General features: G+C 40.3%; 1 pseudogene; it reads right to left on the reverse strand.

Annotated features, from left to right (window-relative positions):
* The window catches only part of LOC144827834 (uncharacterized), a 161,909-nt pseudogene that overhangs the window by 114,684 nt on the left and 29,974 nt on the right, over positions 1–17,251 (reverse strand).

Below are 17,251 nucleotides of genomic sequence, written 5' to 3' on the forward strand. Positions count from 1 at the left end.
AATTTCTGTGGATTGGCCAAAAGAAGAACCTCCCCGAGACCCGGTTACAGGTGCCCCAGCAAAGGATGTCATGGACATTTATAATAAAGTAATTTACTGGTTGAAAGAAAAAATTCCCCCGAAAGAATTAGATTGGGTTAAAATTGACAGAATAAACCAGGAACCAAAAGAATCAGTTCATTCATTTTATGAAAGGTTACTGTTAGTCTTTAAACAGTACAGTGGCAATGAAAAATTAAGTGAGAAGGACATGAGTCACTTTATATACAGATTTGTATATGGCCTGAGACCTGAAATTGGTGAGATGATTAGAAATGGAATTGTCTGCTGGCAAGTACTTTCAGTTGATGACATTCTGAGAAAAGCAAAATATTGCAGCGATGAGATAGATGCAAAACAAAAGAATCTCAAGGAAAAGGCGATGTGGGCACAAGTGAAGGTAGCAGAGCAGCAACAACAACAGTTAGCTTCTATGCAGCAGCAGAATCAGGGAAAGTTCAAGAATAATTTCAATAATAGTAATAAGCCAAAATTTAATGTGAATGTTGAAGAGCTGAAACAAAAGCTCCCATGTTTTTATTGCGGCGAGATTGGACACTGGAAACGCGAGTGTAAAAACCTGCCCAGAAGTTTTAAAAATAATTCATTGAATCCACAGGTGCAGTGTGAGTTAAATCCGCAGCAACAGCAACAGCTACAGCAACAGTTAAACGAGTTAAGTCAGCAGCGACAGCTACAGCGACAGGTAGCGAATCAGCAGAGCCAGATACAGCAAAGCCAGTTTCAGCAGAACCAGGTACAGCAGAGTCAATTTCAGCAGAGGCAGGTACCTCAAGCACCATTCCCTAATAGTGCTAACACACAGAGATTTTCTCCTGAAACAGGTTTCTGTGGAGGTAATTTGGTAAATAATGTGTCAAAAGTTAATATAATCATGTATGGTGGTGTGCACACCTTGTTTCTCAATTTAATTTCATGCTTTATGAATTTAAACGCTTGTCCTTTGAATGCGTGCAAGCCGGGGTAGTGCAATGCCCAAATGCACTAGCTTAACGTGCAAACATATGGGGAGGGTATGGTTAACCCTCCACTCCCTAGCTGCACATCTTATTTATGAATATTGACTCCACCATTTTTCTTTAATCCAATTTAAAAAAAAATTTCAAGCTTGACCATATCACAAATAATTATTATCGCATCTCCTTTGGATTGTCCACATTTCAACAGTTTGTAGCTGAAAAACTTCTAGCATAAGCGTGTTCCCATCCGGGCCTCTTTTACGCAAATACGATTCCAGTACAATAGGCGGTTCAGAGCAGCAGTTGTTTATTCCAAAACCCAATGCATTTCGGGCATTTTATTGCCCTTCGTCAGGGGAGTCTGCTGCCTTTTCAATTCGACATCAATCTCAGTTCCCTTCTTGCCAAGAAGGGAACTGAGATTGATGTCGAATTGAAAAGTTCCCTTCTTGCCAAGAAGGGAACTGAGATTGATGTTGAATTGAAAAGGCAGCAGACTCCCCTGACGAAGGGCAATAAAATGCCCGAAATGCATTGGGTTTTGGAATAAACAACTGCTGCTCTGAACCGCCTGTTGTACTGGAATCGTATTTGCGTAAAAGAGGCCCGGATGGGCACACGCTTATGCTAGAAGTTTTTCAGCTACAAACTGTTGAAATGTGGACAATCCAAAGGAGATGCGATAATAATTATTTGTGATATGGTCAATATTGAAAAAAATGTTTAAATTGGATTAAAGAAAAATGGTGGAGTCAATATTCATAAATAAGCTATGCAGCTAGGGAGTGGAGGGTTAACCATACACTCCCCATATGTTTGCATCAAAAGTTAATATGTCAAATGCTTCTCAATTTTGGTTAAAAGACAAAGAAGAGAGTGATTCTTCAGAAGATTACTCATGACGGTGCCTGAGAGAGGAAGAAAAGTGTGTGCTTGGACCCACTCTTGAGGTAGATCAGTCTGGTCCATTTGTGAATGGTAAAGTAAATGATGTTGATGTTACCTTCCTTGTGGATACAGGTGCTACCCGTTCTACTGTTAGATCAGCAGAAATAGAAAACCTTCCTCTCTCTGGTGAGTCCATCCAAGTTGTAGGTGTAGCTAATCAGCAAATTAGAACAAGTCTAACAGAACTAGTAAAGGTGGAAATAGGGAACTACAAAGATAAACACAGATTTTTGGTTTGTGACAGCAGTCCTGTGAATCTGTTGGGTCATGATATATTGTGCAAAATGAATTGCAGAATATATTGCTCACCAGATGGCATTGAAATGCAAACAGCAGAGGAAGATGGGCTTCATAAACTAACTATGCTAATGGTTGATGCGGAGAAAACATCACTGTTTCCTGTGTTTGATAAAAATGATTTGCCAGAAGAGCTCAAAAAGCCAGTTAATCCAGTAATTTGGGACCTGACAGGAAATGATATGGGTCTTATGAAAAATATAGATCCAGTAAAAATCACTGTTAAGCAGGGAATAGATTTTACAAATGTTCCTCAATATAAAATGAAAGCTGAAACAATTGAGGGTGTCATTCCAGTGATTGAAAAATTCATAAGTCAAGGTGTGTTAAAAGAAATTGAGAGCAGATCATGTAATTCACCGATTATGGGTATTAAAAAGCCAAATGGAACATACAGAATTGTTCAGGACCTGAGAAAAATTAACCAGATTGTTGTTCCATGTTGTCCAATTGTTCCAAACCCTGCAGTAATTCTTTACCAGATTCCGCATGATGCAGAATGGTACACGGTCATTAACCTGTGCAATGCCTTCTTTACAGTTCCATTACATCCAGAAAGCCAGCAAATGTTCGCTTTCAGGTTCCAAAATAGGATCCTAGCATGGTGTCGTATCCCTCAAGGGTATACTGAGAGTCCATCTATCTTTAATCAGTTGTTAAAGAAATCTCTGGAAGATCTGATACTGCCTGGTAAGTCCACACTGGTACAGTACATTGACGATTTACTTGTGGCAGCTAAAACACGAGAAAATTGTGTTACTGATACCATTACCTTGTTAAATCGTTTAGCAGATGAGGGACACAAAGTGTCACCTGCAAAATTGCAGTTTTGTAAACAAGAAGTAAAGTATCTTGGTCACAGAATTGCAAAGGGAACAAGAAAGGTGACAATTGAAAGGATTAAAATGATTCGAGCAATTCAACCACCGACAACACAAAGACAGGTGAGAATGTTTCTGGGAATGGTTGGTTACTGTCGGCAATGGATTAGTGGATTTTCAGTAATTGCAAAACCACTTCAGAGACTAACAAAAGCAGACGTAAAAGATCCAATCAGTTTGTCAAAAATTGAATTGGAAGCTTTTGAACAATTAAAAAGGAGCTTATGTGAAGCTCCAGCCCTGGGTATGCCAGCTTATGAAAAGGAATTCAAACTCTTTTGCAGTGAAAGAGAAGGTTGTGCATTGTCTGTGTTGATTCAGAGGCATGGTAAGTTGAGAAAACCAATTGCGTACTTCTCAGCTGTTTTGGATCCTGTTGCAAAAGCTTTGCCAGGTTGCTTAAAAGCAGTGGCTGCAACAAGTGTAAGTCTTGAACAGAGTGAGGGTATCATTATGGGATTTCCTGTTAAAGTATATGTACCTCATTCAGTTGAAATTCTTCTTACCAGAAGTAGGACTCAACATTTGACAAGTAGCAGATTGACAAAATATGAGAAAACAATTCTGGGATCAGATAATGTGTCAATTGCGAGATGTGTGAATTTGAACCCTTCCACACTGTTGCCAGATGGAGTCGTTACTGAGGTAAATAATGAAAATGACATTAATCATGAATGCCTGGATGTTGTAGATTACTGCACAAAACCACGACAGGACATAAAAGATGTTCCTTTACCTGAATCAGACATAGTCTATTTTTTGGATGGGTCTTGTTTGATAAATGATGAAGGGATTCTGAGGGCAGCATACTTAGTGTGCACAGTTTCAGATGTTGTTGAAGGTTCACCTTTGGATGGAATTCGTTCTGCTAAAATTGCAGAGTTAATTGGTCTAATTCGAGCATGTGAAAAGGCAGCTGGGAAAAGGGTAACCATAGTGACTGATAGTCAATATGGTTATGGTGTAGTTCATGACTATGGACAGCTATGGTCTCAAAGAGGTTATTTAACCTCTGCAGGTACACCAATCAGAAATGCAAAATTGATCAAGAGATTGATTGATGGCATTCAGTTACCAGAACAAATTGCTGTAGTCAAATGTGCGGCTCACAAGAAAGGTGATGATTACATTACCAAAGGCAATGCGTATGGAGATGAGATTGCAAAATACTGCGCCAAAAACAATTATTCAATCAATCGGGAAAAAGACGAAAGTCACACAATGAATTCTCTCATGCTAATTTCTGTATTTGAAACATGGCAGGAAGTGAAGGAGTTACAAGATGAGGCAGATGAGGAAGAGAAAAACACATGGTTAAAAAATGAATGCAGGCAAAGAGAGGAGGATGGAATTTGGGTTTACAAAGATGGAAGGCCTGTAATGCCAGACTGCATGATTGCTGATATGGCACGGATGTACCATGGTCCAGGACATTTGGGAAGATATTCTATGATTAGATTATTCAGAGAAACATGGTACAATACAAAATTTAGAATAATTGCAGAGTCACTTTGCCAAAGATGTTTGACCTGCCAACAGATGAATCCTAACAGGAAGACTGTTGTAAGTTTGGGAACCATAGGACGGGAGGGTGGTCCTTTTACCAGATTACAAATGGATTTCATTGAAATGCCGATGCACAACAGACTAAAATATGTATTAGTATTTGTTTGTCTGTTTTCAAGATGGGTAGAAGCTTTCCCAACACGTCACAATGACTCAGTCACTGTGGCAAAATTGCTTCTGAGGGAGATCATAACTAGGTACGGATTTCCAGTGCCATTGCAAGTGATTGTGGAACTCATTTTGAAAACAGATTGATGAAACTGATTTGTGAGGCTTTGAATATTCAACAGAAGCTGCATTGTGCTTACAGACCAGAAGCATCAGGTGTTGTTGAACAAATGAATGGAACTATCAAGAATAGAATTTCAAAAATGTGTCTAGCCACAGGAGTGAAGTGGGCAGATGCTCTTCCACTTGTTCTGATGTCAATAAGAAGTACTCCTGAGAAAAAGACAGGTCTTAGCCCTCATGACATCGTAATGGGTAGAGTAATGAGGCAAGCATTTGTTCCAGTTGGCAAATTAATGAGTATTAATGATAGTGCAATCATTGAATATTGCCAGAACCTGTCTGATGTAGTCAATTCTGTATTTCATCAGGTGGGAACAGATGTAATCTCAAAGGAAAAAGTGCAAGCCCATGATTTGTTACCCGGAGACTGGGTAAGGACCAAAGTTCATCGAAGAAGAAACTGTTTAGTTCCAAGGTGGCAGAAGGCAAGACAAGTGATCTTGGTCACAACAAACGCAGTTAAATGCAGAGGCCTAAAAAGGTGAATTCATGCAAGTCATACAATTCGTGTACCACCTCCTGAAAATCCTGATGAAGAGAGTGAGACAATAACTGATTCAGATTCAGATTCAGAAGGAGACCCAGAAGATCCTGAGTCTGATGATCAGCAAGAAAATCAACATCAAGAGAATCTAGTTGAGAATCAGAACTTGAATGAAGAAGATCTGAATATCGAAACTGGAGATCGAGGTGTTGATGAAGATCTGCTTGAAAAAGAGTCTCTAAAGGAGAAAGGAGATTCAGAAGAAGCAGAAGATTCTGAGCGAGACAAAAATCTGAGCCGAAATATTGAAAAGCAAAAGAGTAACTCTGTGTTCAGGAGCAAAAAGCCTGAGACTGGGAAGCTGAAGGTGATTCCTGAAGAAAAAGAAGAATTACCAAGTACCAGTAAGGATATTGTTCCGAATGGAGTGAAGCTGCTGAGTAAAGTAAAAAAAATTCTAGGTACAGATTTGAAGTCTCAGATACAGACACTGATGAAAGTGATGAAGAATCTGAAATAAGAAAATTCAGAAAAAGATCTTGGAAAGCTGAATGTAACGAAAGTGTGCCAAAGAAAAAGATCTTGAGAAAAGGAGATATTTGGCCTGAAGATAATTTGAAATTCAAACTGGTAAAGAAAACAAAAGATCAAATCAACGAGATATCTAGTCAAGGAAGTGACTCTGAAAAGAAAAACCAAAACAAGAAAATAGAGGTAATCACTCGAAAGACAAAAAGAGTAGTTAAGCCAAATCAGAAGTATAAGTCTCCAGAGTGGACTTATATAATAATTCCACCAATTGTAGAGGTTTAGAGCAGCAGTCAGGAAGACTTGGAAGAACTCAGTGACAAGGATTGAAATTCTTTAAAATTATTGATAAGGGTTTTGTTTCCTGGCATAAGGCTGAAGAAAATTTGTTAGTTGACTTTAGGTCGAAGAAATTGTGTTTAGTTGGAAAGCACATATTTATGTGACACAAGGTCGAAGAAAAGCTGTTTAGGGTTTTATTCTAAAAAAAAAAAAAAATTAAAAGGGGGGATATAGTTTGTAGTTTACTCACATTTTAAAACTTTGTTTTTTCAAATTTTCTAGAATGCCTAGATCAGACACTTCTAGGTGTTCGATACTTAAGAGATGTTGTAAAATGACTTCAATTTGTGTGATATTATTAATCCTACTTTGGTTAATATTAGCTGTGGTCTATCCTTTTGATGTTAATAAGCAAAAACTTAAGACTAATATAACAAGTAAGGTAGAGCCTAAACATGAGAAACATGCTGGCAAGTCTAGCAGAGTTATTGAGCATGATCCAGAGACTCATCAAGATAGATCTGTTGGAGATTTTTCAAGCAATTCATTTTCAAGGCTTCTGTCTGAATATGTTAAAGTAATGAAGGTTAAGGATTGCTATGTTTGTGTGAAATTACCTGCTTCTGTTTCAGAGGGAGTAACTTATAATATGTTACCTCTTACTTATGGCATTACTTGCAGTGTAATTGCTAGACTGTTCTATCAAACTGGTCGCCTGGAATATTATTATTCAGACTTTGATGAGGTTTTTGCAAATCTCAAAGTAGTAAATAGCTTGAACAAAGTGACACCTGCAAAGCAGATGAGGGAATTATTTTTAGTTACTAATGAACTCAATTATGAGTACGCATATAGAAATAATTTAACATGCAAAATGAGAGCTGAGGGAAAGACTTTCCTGAACATGGTTGAGGAGAGAAGGGCTGTTTACAAGAGAAATGAGATCCTTAAACATGCTAAGTCCAAGTACTAGCAAATGGAGGACGCAAAACTAAATGGTGTTAACACAAATGCTGCAATTCACATAGATGAACCAGTTAGTGGTAAATTTTGCATCAGGAGAGACAATACGCTTTAGGATAATTATTTTGTGGGTGCTAGTCAATGTGAGGATACATATCGTATCATAGGGGGTTGGGGATTTAAAGGTGGTAAGGATCCAATTTTCCCTGGGATTTATTTTATTTGTGGCAATAAAGCATATTTTAGCCTCCCAGACCACTGGTATGAGACATGCTATCTTGGCTTGGTCTTTCCAAAAATGTTTCATGTTGACAGAAATGAAAAGGGTACCTTTGAATTTGGTGAACATCTGAACCTGAATAGGTATAAAAGAGAAAGCTTTACAGAAGTTCTGGGAGACATCTTTGGTGCTGTTATTCCTATGGTAGGAATTACCATGAATTCAATCAAAATCAGAAAGGTTTCTACAATTGTAGATAGGTTGTCAACAGATACTGCAAGTGGTTTCCAATTAGTCAATACAGAACTTGTTGCTACCAGAAGCATGGTTATGCAGAATCGTCTTGCATTAGACATTCTGCTTGCAAAAGAGGGAGGAGTCTGTGGGGTTTTACATGTCCAGCATTGCTGTACTTATATACCTGACAAAAGTCGGGATATAGAGTTGCTTGTTAAAAACATTACACAATTTCATGAAGAAATAGAACCCATGGAAGAAGAAGGTTTTACTGAAAGAATTAGAAAAAGAATGGAGGCTATAAAAGAATGGTTTTCTGAAGTTGGAAGCTCTATCATTGGCAAAGTGCTCTATCCAGTAATTGTCATCATCATAGTGATAATGCTGCTAAAAATTAGCTGTTTGATTCACAAAAGGAGGAAGCATCAGAAAGAAAAGAGAAGGATTTACAAACTCAGAAAGGAACAAGAGAAGGAATATGAGTTAGAGGAAATGCGAAGGGTTCAGCTTGAAAGAGATGATCAGACAGCAGAAACAGGGGTTTAGGGAGACTAATATCGAGAGAATCCAATGTGTGATGTCTCCAAATTGGGTGAAATATTTGCTGAAAATTTTGGGGTGTTATTTGGTGATTCTAAAATCACCAGATGAGGGAGTTGATGGAGCGAGCTTCAGAAATAATTTTATTCTGACTTGTGAAGTCCATTCCCTGTAACATGAATTAATCTATTAATTAATTGTTTCATGATTTGTTTAATTAATCGAACTTAGAATAAGATTGCACCACACACTTGAACACGCGGGAACTAATGATAGGTGCTCTTGTTGCATTTGTGAGTCTGTTTTGTAACACATGATTAATATTGTTTTGTTTGTCATGTTCGTCCTATTGTCCTTGTCACTATTAATATGCGGCTGATCATTCATGGCAACTGCTTTATTAAATGTGCTTATATGTTTGTCCTATGTTGTGATTGTCTGTTTGTGAATCATTTAATCATCTTTTTACTCTTTCAGAAACATAAAGCTGGACTATATGAAGAATGGTAGATATTTTATGTGCTGCTTTATTTGTTTGCTTCTGCTTGATGTCATTTATTAATGGGTTAATTATTAGCAATGGTTGGGTGGGTAACAGAAGGGTTTATTTTATCTGAATTAATCATTCTTTTGTGTTTGTTTAAATACTAGCCCGAAAGAAAGGCTGAGGCCTAGTACTAGTACTGGAGAATTTGGTTGGCCTGTCCGTGAGCAGAGTCGGAGCCAAGCGCAGTCATATTGGAATAATTTTTCCATGGAAAGCCTTTTGAATGGACTGTGGCTCAGACAATAGAGACTTGTGCATGGACTGCTGTGGATGTTCTTTCTACAAGGCCAAGGAAATGACAGAGATGATTTTGCCGAGCTCTGGAGGAAATCTGGAGGAAATCAGAGAAACAACTTTTAAAACTGTTGCAACTTTCGGAAGCCGGTGTCGCCTCATGTCAATGAACAATAATGAGGTGACGTTCTCTCTCTGGAAGAGGTGGTTTTGGTGGTCTGACAGTCAGCAACCAATCAGGGTGCTGAATATTACATTTAGTTAGATTAGCGAGTAGGAAAGGTATAAAAATTGAGCCTCTTGAGGGGAACGGGGCTGTCTGTTTCCTGAGGGCGAAGTGCTGTCCGATTTCTTATGGACATGTAAGGTTTCATCTGTTTCTTTAAAATTATTTTCCTTTTCAGGTCAGAAAGCTAACTTAGGGAATAGGGTTGATGTTTTCTTTAATTCATTATTTTATGCAATGTTGAACTGTCGGATTTTGAGCCAATGATTAATGAATTAAACTGAATTAATAAAACTAAATGTTTGATATTAATAAAGAGCTAATAAAGTTTATGCAATTTATGAATTTTAGAAAATAAACTTTTAAAATGACAAGCTGGTCTTGTTTATTGTAGATAGTTTAAACAACATATCAGATTCATTCGCCTCATGATTCAGCTGCTCTGTTATTTTATGGGCCTGGTATTTGATTGGTAAGTTTGGTGATAGATAGTGACATCAATTATGCAGAATTTTAGTAGGAGCGCTGGATCATGACTCATGAAATTGTGCCAAACCACTTTTCAGTGCATTGAACAGTTGCATTCATTTATATTCACAGGTCGTTATTTCCCTCACTCTCCTGAGGGCCCCTTTGACTTCTACAACATGAAGATCTTGGAAGCTGTTGCTGGATTCTGCATAGCAAGAGACAAGCTAAGAAGGACTCTGTGAGTAAGTGGGAACCACAGGGGGAAGTGACTCCTCGCAAAGGTTCCAGGGATGTCACCAGCTTAGCGAACGAGTGATGTCACCTTCTGTGATGTCACTTAGTGGCATTTTGGTGATTCGAAGTCCATGCATTTTAAAACATGGATTGTATATGAGCAAGATGTATTGTTTATTTCATCTAAATTGTGAGGGGTAGCTAACATTAACACTAAGGCAAATACAATTTATAAATTTCACCGAAATAGAAGAAGCTATTTTTTATTCCAGAGAAGTTCATATGTGCAGCAGCGAACATCAAGCTTTTCCTCGGTGAGAGTAATGGGTGCATCTGTAAATCAGCCTGGCAGTCCTCAGTGTAAGGGAGTCTGCTTTCAAGATAGTCTCCTTACTCAAACACCCTTATTTGGAGCCTGTCAAAACAAGTCTGAGTCACCATGAAAACTTGTAAATAAGGGGGGGTTGATGGAGCAGGGTATTCACATAAAATAAAACCTGCTCAGATTGAACCTTCAGTAACATTTACTAACCATGTGCAGTGAAAAAACAAACGGGAAAGGTTTGACATGGGAAAATGCTTCTGCGCAAACGCGAACTAAACTACTGAAGTAGGCCGCAAAAGGCTTCTGACTGATGAAAAACAGAGAACTAATGCTGCTTTAGTGCACGTTATCAATAACAGCTGTAATGCAAACATTTAACATGAGTTTGCGCGGGGATAAATGCAGCATTTGGGTTGATGCGTAGACAAATGTATTTCAAATAAGAATAAATGTTTGTGTTTTGTTCATTGTAGAGACAGAAGCATGGGTTTCATTATGCATGACAGATAAAGGGTTAAAAAAGTCAGCCCCGCTGAATATTAAATCTTAGAAAATCGAAAAGTGAGCAAGAGGGGAAGATGGACCTGACTTGTCCTTCGAATCCTGAGTGCCGGCCAAGATCTGAACGAAAAGAGCAGTGTTATGAACGTGGAGAGAAGCTTCTTCTGCAGAAAGGCGCTCAGCAGGAAAAATAATACAATGTAAAAGATGACTGCCGGAGAAGGAGAGGAAACAAGTGATAGACACTTGAGCCTCATTTCCTGAGGAGAAAGTTGATGTCATTAAGGATGACTAAAACAAAGAAGTCTTTAAAACTTGTGTGTGCATAGAGAGTGGTGTGACAGTAGACCCCCTCCTAAGCCAATCAAATGTGAAGCATGACCTAAGTTAGATACTTCTGTGGGTTAGTCTTTTGGGTTTTAGGGTAGAATTGAGGTGTGTAGAGGGAGGGGTGTTGGACAAACATTTTGCTGACTGTTGGGGAGAGGTCTTCTGATGTCGTTGGTTTGCTGTTCTTCCTGTGTTTCCTGACTTAGGCCTAGATGTATCATCGTTCCTATTTGCGATTTCTTAATAGCGATTTTTACCAAATCGCTATTAAGACATCGCAAAATGGGATGTATGTTTTAAATCGCTATTTTTTTGCGATTCCTTATTATTCCTAATTTGCGAGTTCGCAAATAAGGAATAATCTCCTATTCATTCCTATGGGCCAGGAGGCCCGTAGGAATGATTGCTAAATAATTCTCAAATTGCGAATTCGCAATTTGCTAATCGCAATTTGAGAATTATTGCAAGGGTGTAGGGGTGTCTCATGGACACCCTGCTGCACCCCTGAAACTTATATGTGTGTGCATATGGCGCACATACATGCCCTATGGGCATGTATGTGTGTCACATGCCACCCTCAAAATTGCCAAATTTTTGTTTTTGATAGGATTTCGCAAATTAGCACGAACCTCAAGTTGGTGTTAATTTGCGATTCCTTAACCTGAATTCACAAATGAAAAAAGCTTCATACATGGCATTTAAGGAATCGCAAAATTGCGATTCCTTAAATGCTTAAGCAAAATAAGGAATCGCAAATTTTTGCGATTCCTTATTTTGCTAATTTCACATACATCCCAAAAGATGCAAAATGTCCGTTTGCGATTCGTTAAGGCCGAAATTCTGCGAATTTTGGCCTTAACGAATCGCAAAATGCTTGATACATCTAGGCCCAAGTCTTTGCCTCTTCAAATCTTCTTGAAAGGCCTTTGCTGTTTACCCTGGCCAGGTTACTGTGGGCCATATTATCAAGAAAGGGCGATACATTATCGCCGCTTTTATCAGCAGGAAACTGCCACTAAAGCGGCGATAATGGGCTTGATAATAGGCCCTTGTGAATTCCCATAGCAGCCCAGGTTCTAGTGTTAACCTGGGCTGCTATGGGAATTCACAGGGGCCTATTAGCAAGCCCATTATTGCTGCTTTAGCAGCAGTTTCCTGCCGATAAAAGCAGCGATAATGTATCGCCCTTTCATGATAATATGGCCCAGTGTTTCCTAATTTGGTTAATATTAGCCTGATATCTGAATTTGCATAACTTTTGGGAATGTATTTTGTCTCTTCTCCTATCCAGTAATTAATGAATTGTCAATAATTATGAATTTGTCATTTCTCTTCTGATGTTTGCTTTGTGGTGGTCTATGACTAGTACTGAATTTTTGTACTTTATTGAGCATTATTTTTCATTATTTAGATAAATATTATAAATATATGAATGAATATGTCTTTATTGGAGTATTTTATTCATGTGTACTGATTTGTCTATATGATCCACAACACAAAGATTACATCCCCATATTTGGTCAATTAGGAAAACAATAATGCAGATTGGAAGGTTGGTATAGTTTTAGAATCACACTAATCCCAGCACAAAGGAGCTTGTTGGGTAATGGAAAATTGGGCCATGTCTTTGAAAAATTATTTGTTCCTGAGTGCTGGATCAGTATTCCTCAGTGGAAGGGGGTCTGCTTTCAAGATATTCTCCTTACTCAACCCCCTTTATTTGGAGCCTGTCAAAACAAGTCTGAGTCACCATGAAAACATGTAAATAAATGGATAGTGCTAGCCCAATTAAGAGATCAATTTGATTTTGTTGATTTATGTCTTTATATTTTGTTTGGCGAACATGGAACACTGAGAAAAGTGAGGACCAAAGATTGGGAAAGACAAAGTGAATGATGGAGAATGACTCTCTCTCTCTCTCGCCCACCCCCCAAAGGCTTGAACCACATTCACCCCAATGGTGTCACACTTTCCTTTACCTGGAATCATGGCATCACTACGGCAGTCATAGAGCATCCCAAGGTGAAGGGGTCGACCAAGTGTGGATAAATTAATTATGGAAGAAGCTTCAGCTGCCATTATTCCAACCAAGATCGGTCTAAAATACATAAAAACACACACATGGATTAATCAAATTTCCTTTTATTGTACATATTCAAACTAACAATCTGGTTTTGCCTGGTGGTCATGCTGATTTAGACAGTTCTAAAATCATTTCTGTAGGGAAGTTTAGTATTATTTAGTGTGTCTGATTAGGCTGCACTATGTCATACACTCATGATACCCCAAAGATCGTTCTTGGATTCACAATAATAAATCCTTATCTCAGTCCTGGTAGTGTGGCAAAGAGCAGTCAGGCTTTACTAAAGTAACATGTATTACGCATTTGTATTATGCGTTTCAGAGTACCAACATGGACGATAAGTAATTGACATGGCTCAAAGGAAACCCAATTCCAATTTATAAACATAAAGCAGCTTTTTAAAATAATTTAGACACATAAATGTACATAATATGATACATAGAACTGGAGTTATGGATTTTAGAAGAAAAAATAGGAACATGATTCCAGATGGTGGGAGGAGGGCAGGGTCCCCCACATAGGCCCCCCTGATGGCCATTAGAGAGAGGGAGCTTGAGGCCTAACTAGGTTCAATTGCCTTGGAGAAGGAGAAACTAGAATTTGCTATGGAACAGTGGGAGGCGAAGAAAACAAGAAGAAATGGTGGCAGTGTTTGATTCGAAGCTCCCCAAAGGAACATTACCTAGCTACACAGAAGCGGACGAGATTGCCAAATGGTTCACAGCATTTGATGGGGCCCTTAAGATGAGGGACGTGTGCACCAAGAATTGGGGTGCACTCTTGTGGGAACGAATCCCTATTGCTAAGAGGGATAGGTTCGTGCTCCTAGAGGGGAATGAGGCTAATTCCTACACCCACATGAAAAGATGCTTAGTTGAGAAATTTGGTTTGACCACAGAGCAGTACAGGGTGAAATTCAGGGACACCCTAAAAGTGAACTCACAGTCCTAGGTGGACATTCTGAACCTCACAGAAAAAACGCTAGGAGGCTGGATTGATGGAAACCAAGTATGAGGGGTTGCATTTATACAAGAACACATTTTGACTCCTTGTGTGCAAGATAAGTTACGCCAGTACCTAATGAACTCTAAGCTGTCTCATTCTAGGGGACTAGCCAGGGCAGCTGATGAGTGGGTGAGAACCCGAGTTTCCAATCAGCACCAGAGTGGTGGTCAAGGTGATGAGGAGAGCTCCCCTGAAGGGGAAAGCACAGGGGAAAGAATGTCAAAAACAGAAGAAGTCCTCACATGACCTGCAAAAACCTGAACAAGGGAGGGGCCCAAGACGCTCCAACTTCAAGGGGAGGGTTATGAGGAAAACAATGGTAGGTTCTTTGATCCCTCAATGGTGGGAAAGTGCTTTGACTAAATTCAGCCTAGGCACAAGAAAAGAGATGCTGTCTGCACAAAGAAGCCCTCCACTGCTGGGCAGTCCCCAGGTATTGCTAGTAGAAGTGTGGGGGTGGAGAGTGCCCCAGAGATAGGTAGGGAAGTGACAGAGGCAACCTTGGTGTCCCTGGGTGGCGTGGATATTGTAACCCTGGCCGCCTTACCTCCAAGCATGGATAAATACGGGCAAAGGCCTACCATCAGTGGGACTGGGGTTGAGGCTCTGAGAGACACAAGAGCCACTGTGACTATGATCATGGGCACTCTGGTGTCTAAAGAGCAGATCCTGCTGGTGAGTTTCACCAGGTGATCTATGAAGACATCAGAACCAAACCCCGTCCAGTAGCTATGGTGGATTTGGAATGGGGAAGTATGACAGGCCCTATGAAGGTAGCTGTGTATCCTCTACTCCCAGTCCAGTGTTTACTGGGAAATGATCTCAATACATCTGAATGGTCGAAGGTGGAGAGATGGCTTCATATGAGAACATTGAAGCTCCCTGGGTGGGTAGGTGTGGTGAACAAGTCACATACAACCCATAAGGGAAAAGATGCACACTTGGACCCTAGAACAATGGGCCAAGCATCCACGGACAAGGGCATTGGGTCTTGTGAGCTATCCCAGGGAACTCCAGAGGGGCAAAATTAATCTAACCCTGAGGGGGGAGGTTCTGGCTTCTGAGGAAATGGCCCCATCCCTGCCAGAGCTATCAGTCTTGGCAGAACTGACAGGAGCCAGTGAACCCTCCAGATAGAGGTTTTGCCATGGGCAGAGAGACTGTCCAACCTTTGAGTGCCCGAGGAGGATTGCCTTAATACCAAAGGAAGGGGATGACAGTGGGTTACACAGAATCTACTGGGAAGATGGATTTCTCTCCGCTGAGGCGAGAACCTTCAAGGAAGAGGCCACCAGGAAGTCAGTGGGGCCCTAAAAGTACAGACAGTTCATCCTGACTTTGAGTCATGATATCCCATTTGCAGGTTATTTGGAGCAGAGCAAGACTTGGAACCGTTTGGTGAACCATTTCTGTTGGCCCCATATGTGTGAGAAGGTAAAGGCGTTCTGTAGCTCCTGTGTCCCTGTCAGGCCAGTGGCAGGGCTGGGGGCATCTCAAAGGCTCCCTTGATAGCACCACCAGTGGTTGGGACTCCCTTTGAGAGGGAGGGGGGGATATTTTAGGTCCCCTAGAACACCTAAATACTCAGGGAATATGTTTAGCTTGGTGGTAGTGGACCATGCCACAAGACGGGAAACATCCTTTACAACGCAACTTTTACCACGCAGTGCCTTTACATCGCAACTTTTACAACGCAAACCATTACAACTTATTGCGCTGGGGGGGCTCTAGGATATTGAATAGATTTAATTTACTATCCAACACCTTCCCTATTATCCACGGGGACTGGAGTTGGAACAGTAAATTAAACTATTCACTATCCAGCACCCCTTAACACTATGCGTTGTAAAGGCATGTGTTGTAAAACTTGCGATGTAAAAGCATGCGATGTAAAAGCATGCGTTGTGATGTCATACATCCACCACAAAACACCCTGAGGCAATACCCCTCACAATAGTCTCTGCTCCTACAGTGGCTAGTGCTCTTCTTGGTGTGTTCACCAGAGTGAGGTTCCCGAAGGAGATTGTTTCAAATAGGGCCACAAACTTCATGTCAAGCTATCTGAAAGAGATTTGGGATGAATGTGGAATTAAGTACAAGTTCACCCCTCCATATCATCCCCTGACTAAAGGTCTGGTGGAAAGGTTCGATAAGACTCTGAAGCTCACGACCAATGATTTGTCTGACAAACTCAGGAGGAGATGGGAAGTTCTCCACATATGCCTTATGTTTGCCTACAGGGAGGTTCCCTAAAAAGGAGATGGTTTCAGTCCCTTTGAGCTGTTGTTTGGGCAGCCTGTGAGGGGGCCATTGTGCCTGCTGAAAGAGTCTTTGGAGAAGCCTCTCAATGAAGCACAGGAGCATGTGGTTGACCATGTGCTAGGCCTGAGATCTCGCATGGCAGAGTACGTAATAGCGGACTTGATTACGTCGCACCAAACTGCCGCGCAATTGTTAGTTGAAACATGGCTTACTGTATTTTCGGTGCCAGACATCCTCGATGCGGTTCCCCCAGACTATGCTATCCTAAGACTTGATCGGCCGAAGAAAAAGGGCGGGGCCCTGCAGTGATTTTTAGACATCAGTTGCTGTGTAATCTGACAAAGCTAGATATTACTAACTTGGAGGCAGCCTTTTTAAGTCTATCCCTTATGAATCACTGCACCTTAACAGGTTTTTTCATATATTGTCCACCCGACCCAACTCTCAGCTTTGTCAGTTCATTAATGGACAGGACTTTTGATTATGCTGTGCGCAATCCCAACTTTTTAATAATAGGGGACCTCAATATCCATATTGGTAAGGATAAATGCCCCTGGGTGCCACCCCTGATGGAAGACCTTGGCAAGATCGGATTACTCTTTGGTTCTTCTCCAGATCTCTGAAATCCCTGTGTCAACAGCACAAATTCACAAGAGGAGATCACGTAAATGGTCTCTCATCACGCCACAAGCTGCTTTGAATCAAGAAATTTTATAACCTAACTCTTGCCTTTACACTGAAAATAGTCAAGCAATAGGGTGGATTCACCAGGCCATG

The sequence above is a fragment of the Lissotriton helveticus genome, chromosome 4_1 (assembly GCF_964261635.1).
Source record: "Lissotriton helveticus chromosome 4_1, aLisHel1.1, whole genome shotgun sequence".
NCBI classification, from domain to species: Eukaryota; Metazoa; Chordata; class Amphibia; order Caudata; family Salamandridae; genus Lissotriton; species Lissotriton helveticus.